The sequence below is a fragment of the Ochlerotatus camptorhynchus genome, unplaced genomic scaffold (genome assembly GCF_037179485.1).
Source record: "Ochlerotatus camptorhynchus isolate MF236.1 unplaced genomic scaffold, CSIRO-AGI_Acam_v1.1 ptg000262l, whole genome shotgun sequence".
Taxonomy (NCBI): Eukaryota; Metazoa; Arthropoda; class Insecta; order Diptera; family Culicidae; genus Ochlerotatus; species Ochlerotatus camptorhynchus.
The window spans coordinates 1,934,825-1,949,863 of NW_027040752.1; the positions used below are offsets into that span (position 1 = coordinate 1,934,825).

The following is a 15,039-nucleotide window of genomic DNA, read 5'->3' on the forward strand; positions in this document are numbered from 1 at the left end:
CCCAATTATGAAAATCAAATACCTTGGACATTTTGTCGATGAACTGGAAAGTTTGACGAAAGTGGCGGCGGTGGTGGTGATGGGTAGGTATATGTGATGCGTTGCTATGATGCTGCTGCTGCTGCTGCTGCTGTTGCAAATAATTGCGAATGTTGGTGCATGGCGCTTGGCTTGGCTCGGCTTGGCCATGCGGTTGGAATTCGATGAAAATTGAAAATTAGGTTTGCAGCTGGACTAATAAAGTTATGAGTCGGGCCGAGTCGGGAAGCATGTGCGCTATGCGATAGGCTTGCTAATTTGGATAATTTGTTTTCACTGGGGTAGCGTGAAAAAGTTGAAGTGCACCAACCGGGTGGAGAGGTGAGCATTCGACCTGGCCGGAAAGTATCATCATCGTAAACAAGTGGCTTGACCTCCGACGACACCATCTCATAAAGCATTCCGGGAATTTTGCTAATGCGCAAAATTCCTCCGCCTCTCCTGGCGTCAATCTGGTGCGGTGGGAAATTCTTTCATGAAATAGCTTCTGATTTTTCCAGTGATTATCGCAGCCCAAGAGCTACGAGACAAAGTGCAAAACCAGCTCCGCCTTAAAAGCGATCAATTTTTAGGTGATCTGCGTGTCGCCAGTGACGTAACAAGGGGTTAATTAAAGGCACAACATATAAAAACGAAAAATGGAACAGCCCAATTTACCGAATGGACAATTAGCCGAAAGATTTGGTCCAAATGCGAGTTTCCATTTCTTTTTCCCTTAACGCTCTGTCGTTCCACCCCTAGCTACGGAACCGTACCCCAGCAGCAAATTAAATCACAGCCCGACAAGCCTCACTCTTCCCCACAAATGAATCGAGAATGCCCCTGAGTGGCATAAATAAAAATTATCCTTCCAAAGGCAAGACCCGCCCTTACAAGTGGCAGTGGACGTAATCCACTTTAGAGCAAAGTCCCCGGGCCAGGCTCAATGAAGCGATGCTGAAATTCCTTTCTTCCTCAGGTTCCTCCTGTAAGCCTTCTCCCTTCCTTTTCCGCGCTATAGCTGACAAAGCATAAAGGTGAGCAAATGGGCGACTACTGGGGGTGCTACTAATTATAAGCCTAATGTTTGCACGTCAGTGAAAGCAGTTTCTCACCCCATCCTGGCGCCCCTTCTCCATCATCATAACCATCATCGAAATGATTCGAAAGATTCCAACTTGCCGGACCGGTCGTCGTTCTTGTTGTTGTTGTTGTTATTGAATGGGTTCCTTATTAGTAGCCTTGATGAGAGTTTATTAAGGTACTTTTGGTGCGTTTATTAGCTTTTGCTCCTACCACTCGGTTCGTTTCCAAGTTTTTCTCTGTGCCGGCTGATTCTTCTCCCTCCAGGCGGATGAAAGATAAATATTTTTGCCACGGCATGCTTTCCGGTTGCTACACGAGCGAATCCCCCACCCGTTCCAGTTACCAAGTCGGAGATCAAGAAAACCGTGGCAGGGGAGGTAATTTATGACTGATAACTTTACGAGTTCCGACGGACTTAATTGGTTTGGCTTTGTTTCGTTTGGTCATAGTTCACCGGCGAGCGATGAAATTGACTCTAGTTAATGATTGATCAGCATTTGTCGGGATGCAGCGAGTCGGAAACTAAACACCACTACACCTGGTAGCCCTTGAGCTGAAAACTGTCAGAAGCCACTTGAAAGCAGCTCATTTCCGAAATCATCTCTCGGTGGTGCCTCGCAGCAATCGATATAATTAATCGTATTATTTATTTGTCGGAAAAATGGGAATGAGACTGCGGGGGAAGCAGATAACACTGCAAAGGAAAGTTCGTTTATCAACATTCCTTCGTTTGGCCGAAGGCGCTGGGCGATAATTTTAATCAGCAAATACGCGGGAAAACAATCTGCGAGGTGGCTTCAAAACGAACGGAAATCACGTACTGGTGCGAAGCTTTTCACTCGGAAATTTCATCCATTCGTTCGAAATGGCACGTAGAGGGCGGAATGTGTTTAAATTTCTTATTGCGCCGGGGTAGGATTTGATTCCTTTGTTTTGTAATTGGAGATTGTGACGAAGATAGACAGGTGAAATCATTATAAATCTAAATGCGTAATTCAAAGGAGGTTTGCAATATTACAATGTAGCATAGTTGCATAGCTCATTAAGGAAATATAACTACAGATGTGGGCCTCAGATAGCCCACATGTTTGTTCGTCTTCGAATGAATCGTACAGACTATTCTATTTTCCTTACGATTCCTTAATCCTATTTAATTCCACAAAGTCAAAATCAGCACCAGTTGCATTGAAAGCTCTCAGACAGGCATCGAAGGGATAATTGTAGCCATAACCAGTCCAGTGAGTAGGTACAGCGATGAGCTGTGAATTTCTCAGCTGTCGTGGTCGAACGTACAGCGGGATGTCCTGTAAAATCTGATGACAATCGATGTTGTCACGGAATTGATGAATATTCGTGCGTCTCTCGCGTAAGGTTTCCAAGTGAATGAGCATGCAGCGAGCGGCATAAACCTGCCTCAGCGGATCATTCCATGGGAGATTACGTAGAGCAAAACGAATAAAGAGTTTTCGACTCTGATGATTAGCGATGCGTGATGAGGTGCCCAAACGGAAGCCGCGTATACCAAGAAGACTGACTAAAAGTAAATTGGTGCGCACAAAAAGACCTGTAATTCGTGATTCAATAAGTTTAAAAGTCCATTAATGGTTGCTTTACACACACTTAAAAATAACTAATTTTACACGTGAGGGAATCCGTCTTTGACATAAAAAATGAGACGTAAACAAACATGTCATGTAAAATTAGGTGCTCCGAGACTGAAAAGTTCGTTGCTCGACGAAAAGTGCGTTTGATTGGACTATATTTCGCGTCTGTTATGATTCAAATTTATGTTAAAATTGACGCTCGTATATGTCACTCTCAGAGCACCTAAATTTACATGATTTTTTCTAAGTGTGCAGTACTTATATTAAAACTTCAAAGCTACAGCATTAGATGGTTTCATTTCTCCAGTTCGAACGAAATCTCGAACCTTCCTTTTGATGGAGCCCATCAGCGCCCGCACAGTGTAAACGGACACGGAATCAGCGCATTTCTTCCATTTTTCCCACATTTGCTGGATGTCCTTGACTGCCCCGTCGCTGTTTTGAAATTGCCCAGTATTTTTCGATTGGTTGAAATTCCGGGAAATTCGGAGAATTAATTAGCTTGGCGACAAAAACGATCTTGTTGGCAGCATACCACGCCAGAACCGCCTTGTGGTAGTGGCAGCTGGCTAAATCAGGCCAAAAGATGACTTGGCCCCTATGCATGCGAATTAACGGCAATACACGCTTTTTCAGGCATTCTTCGATGTAAACTTGGAATGTCATCGTCGAGGATATGACGAATGGTTTCGTTTTCAGGTCATAGCTGCCAAATCATGGCCTTCTTCGCGAACTTGTCGGCAAACACGAACTTGAATCTTCCACGTCCAGTCGCGATCTAAAACTTTTGACCGGGAAGCTGCTTAAAATCGAGTTTGACGTTTATTTCGTCATTGATCAAAGTGCAGCCCTTGTGATTCGTCAAAACACGGTCGTACAAGAGCCTTGCACGCTTTTTGGCCACGGAATCCTGCTTCATGTGCCGGTTCGGATGTTTACTGGCTTTGTACGACTTGTATACTTCCCTGGCAAGGATGTTCCACACCGTTTAAAAGTTGGCGTTGTACCTTCTGGCCACATCTTGGATCGAAAGACCGGGGTTGGCCTTAACGCACCTCAATACCTTGCTGCGCAACTGACGATCCCTGGTTCCTAGGGGAGTGTCACTTTTAGAATGCTCATTGAATATGCATTCAGTTTAAATCAAATTCGTTTAATTTCCATCGTTTGCATCAACCATTCAGTGGGATGTGAACATCAAAACAAAGCTTGCGCTTTTTCGGTGACACCTATACATACATACATGCATCGAGGCGAAGATAAACAAACACACGAAAAGAAAACTCGGAGTAGAGAATTCACGAAAATCTCCCTGCAACCTTTTCCGGCAGCAAAGAAAATCTCCAACGAAATCGTACAGAAGAATTTCCCCTGCCAACATCAAAATCACCCAAAACTCCGTTGAAATTCCGTAGAACCTCCGTTGACGGCATAGGAAATCTCTGGGGAAGCTTCTCCACCTAAAACACGAGAAAATACCGTGTATTTCCTGAAACTACCGTTGGCAGCACCGAAAATCACCACCGTGAATGCGAGAAAACTCCGTCGAATCCAAGGTGTAAGTCACTCAGCACAGTGTGCCGAAAGAAGGTTCGGCACTGCTTGGGCACGTCCATCGGCACAATCTCAAAGGCATTGGATTGTTCATTAAATAAAATGGGAGCACTGCTGGACAGCTGTCATTGAAGTTCATCACAACATTACGTGCTGTTTCACTGTGTATTTCAGAAACATACTCTAATTGAATATACTAGAGGAATTCAGATCAGCAATTCTATTTTCGGTTCACATTTAAATTAGAAATGGAGGCTTCCGAGTCATAAGTCTTTCAGCTACTACGCAACTGTAGTGTGCTACGATCCGAAATGCAAGAACAATTTGGATGTATTGGATCATGCAGTGGTGGTGGTTGTATACGGAAAACTCAAAGGAAAATATTACTGGCTAATCAAGTACTCCTGGTTCAACTACTGGGGCAACGATGGATATGCTTTGATGGCGGTGAAGAGTAAAAACTGTGGCCTTACCACCGATGCGACGTATGTAAATTTCAAGTGAGATTTCTGTTCAAATTAGAATGAAGTAAAAGAGTAGTTTTATTTTCGATTTGCTCGATTTTTGTAGCATATAATAAAAAAAAATGTAAGCTAATTAGAACCGAATTTCACTGGTTGAGGTACTATGACCGAATTCTCCCGGAACTCCGATGGCAAAACCGAACGTCTTAGCTTGGGATCCTCCATCTTGGCATAATCCATTCCGACGTCGATAACCTCCGGGAGCTTCTTGCCCGGAATAATCACCTTCAGCAGTTCCTCTTCCAGATTGAGCAGAAAGGTGTAGTGCTGCTGAATCGTTTCCGTCGGATTGACTAGAGCACAGATGATCGATCCGAAGTGCAGATAGTTCTTGTCGCTGAATGCACTGAACTTCAAGCTGTAATTGCCACCCGACTGGATAATCGCCGTGTAGCACATGTCCAACTTGTCCTTGAAGAAGGCTCGCCACGATTCACAGAATTCACCCGGGAAGTTGTCCTTGGAGAAGACGCCCAAAGTTTTGCCATCCGTGGATCTCTTGATCGCCTTCAGCAGCTTTTCAAAATTGGCCTTCTCTTTGTCGTTCTTAGCCCAAACCAACAGCTTCACGGACGGAATGCCCTCCTCACCGTCCTTCTCAATCTGCTTCAAGAAGTCGATCTTCTTCTTGCTGGTCAGGAAAAAGATGGACTTTTCGCACAGCACCGTAAAGCTCTCCGGATTTTTATCTTCGTTGTGTCCTGTTGGACGGCTGAGATCGCTCACGGGCCATCTCACCAGCATTCCTCCGTGATTGTCGCTAGATCGCTGTTATCCTTGCGATTGCAAACCAAAACATTCATGCTGTCAGAAATACTGGGTTGCCAAATATACCATAGTATTCATATTTTACAAAAAAAATCACAGCTTGCTCTATGACCGGCACTGCCGGCACAATCGGCATACCTGCAGCACACCTGCGGCACACTGAGAAAAAATTTGACCCAAGATTGGTGTGCGGAGTGACCTACTTTGGTCGAATCTGTTATATCCGCTGGCAGAAATAGAAAACTCCACCAATATACTTAGTGCAGAACCTCCTCCGCTGAGAACGCGAGAAAACTCCGTTAAAATTTCCTTAAACCTCCGCTGGCAGCATCATAAATCGCCACCGCATCCGTATAGAACCTCGTCAACCAAGATCGCAAGGAAACGCCATCGAAATTTTGCATCTTTTAATGGGCCATACTTTATGTAATTGTAATTACTTTATTTGTCAATATCAACAGACTTAATGTAGCCCAATGTAGTCAAACCGAGTCAAACGTAATCCTAGTGGATGAACCCTTTATCGGAATAAGACAAAGTTCCTAGAACCTTCGTTGGCAGCAGCTAGAATCGTCTTCGAAATCATGCAGAATGTACTTCACCGAGAAGGCAAGAAAAATCCGTTGAAACGTCCAGAAACTCCTGCTGGCAACATCCAAAATCATTGGTGTTGGTGAGAGGTGTCACGTAGAGCTACACACAGTAAAAAATGCACTGGGAAAATGCATTTTTTTTCTTTCTTATAATAAATGCACCTTAAGTGATCTGCCCCTAGCCTGGTTTCAGTTTTTTCGTAGGTCCGCTGATTCCTTTCCACGCTCAGGGTTTGGGCACTCGACAAACTGCTGTTTTCGGCATCTTCAGCACTTTAGCCAGCTTGGAACCGGACCACTTCAGATTTTCCAGGTGTTTGTGCACAATATTTTTTATTCTTTCGAGTTCCATTTGTCGTTATTTCTGAACGCGATCGACTACTTTGATCAAACTTGCACCAGTTGTTCTCCATAGAAGTGTAAACAAACCACTGTCAAAGATGTTTGATTCCCAACACTAGAGGCGTGCTAGCGGCGCGCGAGGGGCGTACCAATTTACTTTTAGTCGGCCTTAACAAGCTGGAACGCAAAACAAAGTTTCCTGGACATTGTATGTGACGGCGAACTGACAGGTATAGCACCGAATGAATCCGAGAACCGTGATTGCTTTGTCCGTGATGAGTGCAATATGTTCGTTGAACTTCAGCTTTGAATCAATAGTTACTTCAAGGTCGCCTATCGAGGATACTCGCTCCAGAGGCACAGGTCCAAATGTATTTTGGTTGTTGACGATGGTGCACCTACGTGTTGATTTATTTATTTATTTATTTATTAATTTACATCAACAAGCTGAATGTAGCCCCAATGATGTTTAAGTGAATAACATTAAAATACATAGTCCAGCTAACTAAAACACACAATACAATAAAATACATGGTCATTCAACGGTTTACTGCGTCAGAGAAAATACGGGAAAAGCGCCGGGGTAGCATCTCCCGTGTCAGGTTGAAATCGAACACTGAAGAAACTCGATTGAACACACGTTGAAGGCCGTCTATAGCACCGTTCATGCTATAGTTAGTGCAATGCTGAGGCAATCTTAACAGAGCGTTATTTCGCAGCGCTCGGGGTTGGACGTTCACGTTTATCTTCTCCAGGATTGTACAACAATCCATTCTACCCTGTAAAATATACGCGATGAACAGGGCCCACGAAGTGTCTCTCCGAGTACGTAGAAGCTCCAGATCAATCAGTTAACATCGACTTTCATAACTGGGTATTTTTTTTCCTTTGGTTTGTTTTTTCCGTCGATCTTGTTTTCCGTGCTGAGCACCAATACTACCGACGTGCCAGGAAGGCAGCTCCCACACCTGGACCCTACCTATCGACCCATCAACTCATGAACCGGGGACCAACGGCTTTACTTCCCATCCGAAGGAAGGCGTGACCAGAGATGTTATGCCTCAGAACATCCCGGTGGCGCCGACTGGGATTGAACCCAGGCCTGTTGGGGTGAGAGGTAATCACGCTTACCACTACACCACCGGCGCCGTTTCATAAATGGGTAGACGAAAAGGGTTTCTCCAAGGCAGCTTCCTCAGAGTAAATCCAAGAAATCGACGCTGAACGGACTCAACTCTTTCAGCACCATTGTTATAGCTTGGGTTTCATACTGCAGAGCAATATTCCAGGGTGGACCGAACCAGGGAACAGTATACCGATTTGAGACAATATATATGTATCGGAAAAAAAATCTTTGCAATCCTGAAAATGAATCCCAAAGATATTGACGCCTTGTCGACAATACACGAGATGTGTTGCTTATACGTTAACTGGGAATCCAGAATAACTCCCAGGTCTTTTACGTGGTTGACACGGCTGATAGTTGTTTCCTGAAGTAGGGGAAATGTTGGCTTCGGCAATACCTTAACCTATTATCGTCAGGGGGGTAAACAAAGTCCTAGAACACTCAAATTTGGCCAATAGTTGCTCTGAAACACAATGTATCCACATGCCAAAATTGAGCTCTCAAGGACGTTGTTTACCCCCTGACGATAAAAGGTTAAGGTATTGCCGAAGCCAACTTTTCTCCTACATAATTGAACATGATCAGTTTCTTCTTGCGAGAGAAGGTGATAACACTGAACACTTCGCGGGGTTGACCTCCATTCGGTTCAAGTTACACCAGTTAGCAAACGCTTCGAGCTGGCATAGGAGTAAGTGACAGTCATCGATAGAACGGATCCGGTTATAGATTTTAAGATCATCTGCATACCATAGACGAGGGCCTTCGAGGACCAGATTCACGTCGTTAAAGTACAACAAGAAAATCAACGGGCCTAGGTGACTTCCTTGAGGTATCCCTGACGTGGCTGGGTAAGTAGCAGACTGACATTCACCAACGGTTTCCATCAGCTGGCGATCACTGAGATAAGAGCGAAACCATCGCAGGAGGTTGCCATTTACCCCGAGTCTGTCTAATTTAGCAATCGCAATTGCATGCTTCAGTTTATCGAATGCAGCCGACAATTCGGTGTAAATTACGTCTGTTTGAGCCCGTTCTGTCATGCTCTCCGTGACATAACGACCGGAAACGAAGCCATGTTGATCACTACTTAGATACTGCTTACAATGAGAGAGCAGGGGCTCCATGGTGACTAACTCCAATAACTTCGAAACTGAGCTCAACGATGTAATTCCACGGTAATTATCCACGTCCCGTTTGTTTCCCTTTTTGTGAACAGGAAACATATGTGCAAACTTCCAACAAGATGGAAATATACCACTCGAGATAGACATGCGGAATAGATGCTGCAACGGTGTCAGCAAGCTGGCGATATGCTTCTTCAGAAATACTGATGGGACACCATCGGGTCCTGGGTTGAAGGACGACTTAAGGGGAAGTTCACCGCTTCGAAAAAAATAATTACGTTTTGATTTTTCTAAAAAAATATATCAAAAATCTAAAAAAATCACATTTTTTCTAATTTTTTAAAGAAAATTCACGTACAAAAACATGTTTTATATGTCATTATGGCATAAAGTTGGACTCAAAAAACCACAAAACATCAACTTTTCGGTTTTACTGAGAGTCCAATTTTTTTTTCATGATGGGATAGAAAATTTTTTTTTGCATGTAATTTTTGACAAAAATCTAAGGGAGAAACTGATTTTCTTGGATTTTTGATAATTTTTCCCAACATTTTTAGAAAAATAAAAACGTACCGAAAATATTTTTTTATTTTTGGGCCGGTGAGCTTCCCCTTAAGTTGTTGTGCGGCAGTGGAAATCATCTCGACGTCGATGTCAATTGCACCCAACGCTTGGCCGGAGAGTGGTATATTACTAGCTGCTAGGGTAACGTGGTCGTCGGTTAATATCTCATCAGGCAAACTTGCCTGAAAACAAACGACAGATCTCCTGAGATGTGGAAGCAACTTCTCCGTTGAACATCTTTGACGATGGTAGGCCAGACTCTTTGCGCTGCTCGTTAACGTAATTCCAGGAGAACTTCGTGTGAACGAAATCAGCTTGCATTTCCCTACAGGGTTTTTGATCTAATTTCCGTCCTACTAAGCACAACCCTCCCTTTACTGAACGGGTTTGAACAAAAAATGGAATAGTTATGTCAAAGATGACTTTTAAATTTATTCACCTTTCTATACGTATCGTTAGATTTGATAAAGAGTCACAAATTGTTGAGATATTGTTTTAAATCTAATACTGCTTCTTGATTCTAGATTCGTCCTACGAGTTGCAATTCCGTCCTAACGCACTGAAATGCCATTAGATTTTCTTTGTCATATGGATAAACGTAGAAAAAGGGGATGCGCAAGGAGCGCTCCTTTTGTTTTGAGAACAATGAGCGTAAATATTCATACAATGCGCTCTAACAGGATTTATATTGTAGCTAATGAACTAACGCATCGGAACAAACCTATTTGTGTACGGTGAAATCAATACGCTATTATTGATCTTTTCTGATTGATAGAACGGAAATGGGCGATTACGACGAAGTAGCGCTCTACCCTATTTACATTCATCCCATTCTCATTACACACTTAAAAAAAATCCACACGTTACCTTCATGTGTTCCACACTTCAATTTGCGCAAATTGTGAAACACATGCATTTCATGTGTGAATCATATAATAGATATTATTCCCGAACACTATATATTCAATTGTGATACACTTGGATTTCATGTGTCTTATATTTTGTTATCGAAAGTTTGACACTTAATCATCAAATTTCCCTCATTCACAAGTATATTAACGAACATATCTGGTTCGTGTATCTTACATTTGATAATGAATCAAAACTCATCCCAGCAATATATCATTTCATTTAATGATAATGGTTTTCATCATCAATTCACAATAGATAAAAAACACTGCAGCTGTCTCCAATTGCGTCACTACACCAGGATCCAGGAACCCAAGAATACTGTAAAAGACAGTTATGGAGATGTACAGTTTCTCAGCTTTTGATGTTATTTTCAGTCATTAGGATTTACTAACCATTTCTAATCAGTTTTCTGTTTTAAAGATGATGTCTAATGAAGCCTAAAATATTTTTTTTTTCTGTCAGATAGAACTGATCATTGTCTCGCTGCTGGGAAAAGTGATTATTGTCAGTAAATTAAAGCGTAAATTAATATTGTGGGGTACCTGGAATCTCTCGTAAGTGTACTGTAGCAGCAACATACATTGGCATTGATTGTTACTCTGTTTAATACTTCTTTTGACACTCTTCCTGCTACTGATGAGATTCATGTGCCATACACGTTAAATACGATAGTAGAAAACATTAGAACAGATCATATACGGAGGTTCCATAAATTTCAATAAGTAAACACATGAAATTATGGTGTAGCTAGGACATGTGATTTTTGGACATTGATGCCATGAAATGCGAATGTACTTCACATGATATCATGGTGACTGGTAAATGGCAAAATTCATATTTGAAAACACATGAATGGAACGTGTGGATTTTTTTTGAGTGCACCATAGCAATACACGGTAACCACAAAATACCCAATAATGACTACAAAGTAAGCATTTTCGAGGGAAACTGGGTCTACCCATTAAATGAGTAAAATTTTACCCATTTATGAGTAATTACAACTACAAAAACAAGTAGTAAGTATTCATTTTTGAATAACAATTGGGTTCTTTAATTTTGAAAAATGTATCAGTTTTTATACATCATCTGAAAGAGCTTCGTTTTCTGAGCACAGCTATATTTTTTTCGAACCCACACACTTTCATCTTAATTTTTAAATCAAGACTGAAAACAAAACAATAACTTCACTGTTTGACACTAAACTAACAAACTGACAGCTCGCTCTCATATAAAATGACACCGAGGGGCGCTAATAAGGTGATTTTTGCAAATGTAATCGTACTTATTTAAAATAGTTCCAGTGTACCAAAATTGATGAAATTTTGGGTTTGGGTTCCACTGTTAATGCAGATTACGAATATGCATTTACCTCAATACCCTTAAAGAACCCAATTACTCATAAATGGATAATATGTTTACTCATTTAATGGGTAGTCCCAGTCTCCCTCGAAAATGCTTACTTTGTAGTCATTATTGGATATTTTGCGGTTACAGTGTAAGGTGATCCAAGAGACGTTTCTCAGTGGAACTGGCAGCAAGAAATCTAGAGTGTGTGAGTGATCTGGTGTTAATGGTGCTGAATGTAAGCATAAACAATGCAGAAATTCATATGAGAATAATCTGCCAGTTCTACTGTGATCTGTCAAAAGTTGCTGATAAACAAAAAAGTCAGCTAATCGCAGCTGTCTCGTCGACAGCCTTATAGTTCGTTGATATCGTTCTCTAGGGTGAGGCAGTCGAGTACGGTCGTGATGATGAAGATATACGAGGGTACAGATCGTTCACGAAAAGAACAAACACACATGATGCAATTGTGATGGCTCTCAAACGCGTGGAATTAATCGAAACGAAGGGCTGTCGGTGTTTCAAGTAAAAAAGAATCCAATCAGTTAACCAAGTAGGGAATCCCAAGGGTTTTTAGTTTCTCGGTTGCGTACAGATGTGGTACAGTGGCAAATGTTTTTGAAACCTTCACGTAGAAGGAGTCAACCTGTTTCCGGGATTCAACCTCTCGAAACAGTGTATTAAGCTGGGCTTAGACAGGGCAAGTCAATTGATCGAGTCGGTTGAATTCAACTGACTTGAACACGAATTGAACGTGTAAACCATGCCATTCAACTGACTTGAATTGAAAAAAGTTGAACCAAACTCAACTTTTCAAGCCAATTGAATTCAACTGAGTTGATCATTTGACTTGCCTAGTCTAAACCCAGCTTTAGAGTAGCACAGTAGGTTTGTAGTAGTCGAGCAGTGCTGGACAAAACCGTGCTGTAATTCCAATATTACTGGATGAACCGCAGTCTAGACAGCATTGTGGACTAACATCTCAAATACCTTTGTTATACAGCTGAGAAGCGATATCCCACGGTAGTTCTCAACAAGGTTTCAATTACCTGCTTTGTGAATTGGTACGATGGAAGCAATGTTCCAAGCACTAGGGAAAGTTTGTTCACTCATTGAACGGTTGAAGATACAGGAAATCGGAGAAGCAAACAAGCGTGTGCAATTTTGACGTAGGACTACGTCTGTGATTTCTATATGGGTGTACACTTTGCGAAAACCGAAAATGGAACATGTAACAAAATTATGAAAGATTTTGAACGTTAATAATTCAGCTGCCCCTGCACCAATTTCAATAATTTTACTACCAATGGATCAGAAATATTTCTACGCATCTGTTAAATAAAGGACTTTTTCATTTTTCAAAATGTTGCTATTGAAAATCGCACGAATTTACAATTGTTGCTATGATAATTAAAATTATCACCAAATTCCCTAACACAGATTTCAAAGTTGAATTCGATCCGGTCTCACCACCAAACGGTATTTATTCAATTACCGTATGGTGAGAGGTGGAGTTCTCAAGTACACAACGAAAGGCTTCCTGCAAGCAGTGAGCAGCACACATGTGCATCCATAGAATGAGGAAGTAGCCACACCGCTATTGATCGGAATCAGTAGCTCTTCGTGAGTCGCTGTGGGCCATATATGGCAAGCAGGTCACCCTCATTTCAAACAACATACAGCTCATTAGCCCCATATGTGTTTAACACCCTAATAGCTCAGCATTACTCAACAATCACGACAAAACGGTCCTTTTCAGGACCACCATAAATTTGTTAAAGAGAATTGTTTGGACATTTGTCAAGGTCATCAATCGGATGTCAGTTCCCATATCAAGATAGAGCTGGAAGTTGTTCTGTAAACTGCAGAAGAGCTAGGTGTGGTACCGTCGAGTGCAACTGTGATTGGAAAGGGTTAGCAAGACCGCTGCAATTTCACGAACTTCCAAAATGCCTATGGGTTTTGCTTTAAGTTCGATTGCGTTCGGTCATCATATTTCTTACAACTCGATTCTAGTGATTTGTTGTATCTGCTTTCGATCAGCCAAATATTTTGTTTGCTTCCATTGGTTCTATAGTGCTGAAAAAACGTTTACGAGCCTTACGCAGAACGTTTCGCAAACTGCACAGCTCAGTGGTCCAGCAGGGTTGGACTGATGTAGGTCTGTGTCTGTTGAACGCCGTCTGAGAGGAACTCGCTTGTAGAGAGTTTTGTATAGTTTGTTGTAGTAGAGGTCTGCGAAAACATCAACAGAATCACCTTCCAGAAATTGTGCCAAGTTTATAGCAGACAGTTCGCTGTCCAACGATTAAAAATCGCAAAATTTAGGTTGTTGGTCCGCTACTTCGGGCGCTCTGAAGTGAGTGTCAACTTTTAAAATGATTTGCCTTTGATGATGGGCGATATCCAGTAACGAGACCGGAGGTTCCAACAGCTCGACAGCATCCGGTTCGCTGATGAAAGCTAACTCTAGAAGCCTACCATTAGCGGCGCCGATGATGTAGTGGTTAGTGTGATTACCTCTCACCCCAGGAGGCTTGGGTTCAATCCCAGTCGGCGCCGCCGGGATGTTCTGAGGCATAACATCTCTGATCACGCTTTCCTTCAGAAGTGAAGTAAAGCCATTGGTCCCCGGTTCATGAGTTGATGGGTCGATAAGTAGGGTCCAGGTGTGAGAGCTGCCTCCCTGGTGTCGGTAGCATTGGTGCTCAGCAAGGAAAACAAGGACGACGGAAAACAAAATCAAGGAAAAAAAAGCCTACCAATAGCTCGCTACATTTAATCGGTTCCGTGAGAGCCAACTCCTGGTCCGTGGACGCATTAGATGGTAAATAACCATTCATCTCTTCGTCAAAGTTCAAATTTAGAAACGGAAAGTTGTAATCGCCCAACGCCATGATGATGTCGGTGCTTGAAGATGTGTATGAATCCGGACTGGAAAGCGGACGCAAATATGTTCCAGTGATGAACAGCGAGCGAAGTAACAGAATTACACGACTGCCTAGATTTGACAACGATTAGGACACCACCGCCCCTGGTGAGCTTACTTGTAGCTTGACTGCGATCACAGCGGAAGATGTGATAGTTTGACGAAATCTCACAATCTTGAATGTTCAGTCATTTCGGTTTCGGTAAGACTACTTGGATGATTAATGCCACTGCTGATATTACAGGAAGAAACGCTCGTTTCCCTGGTTGAATACTGAATTCTTGCGGTCGATATGGTTGACACATAGTCCTGAACCCCAGCGCTGGAATTGTAATGAATATCAGGGAACGACAGATCTATGGACGTTAGGTAGTTACCTTGAAGAGCAGGCTGGAAAACCCCTTCCTTAGCCACAGATACAGGACATCCGTTTGAATGAGGTTCCTTTGTTAGCAGTACTCAATTTTCTTAATTATTTGTTTTTGAATTTGTGAATTAACAGCACTGCAATAGACCCTCTAGACAGCGATAATATATAGTTTGTAACATCC

General features: G+C 42.3%; 1 protein-coding gene across 1 annotated transcript in view; it reads left to right on the forward strand.

Moving 5' to 3' along the window:
• mmd (mind-meld) overlaps window positions 1–15,039 on the forward strand; it is a 1,436,357-nt gene that overhangs the window by 1,198,338 nt on the left and 222,980 nt on the right. The gene's annotated exons all lie outside the window — the stretch shown is intronic.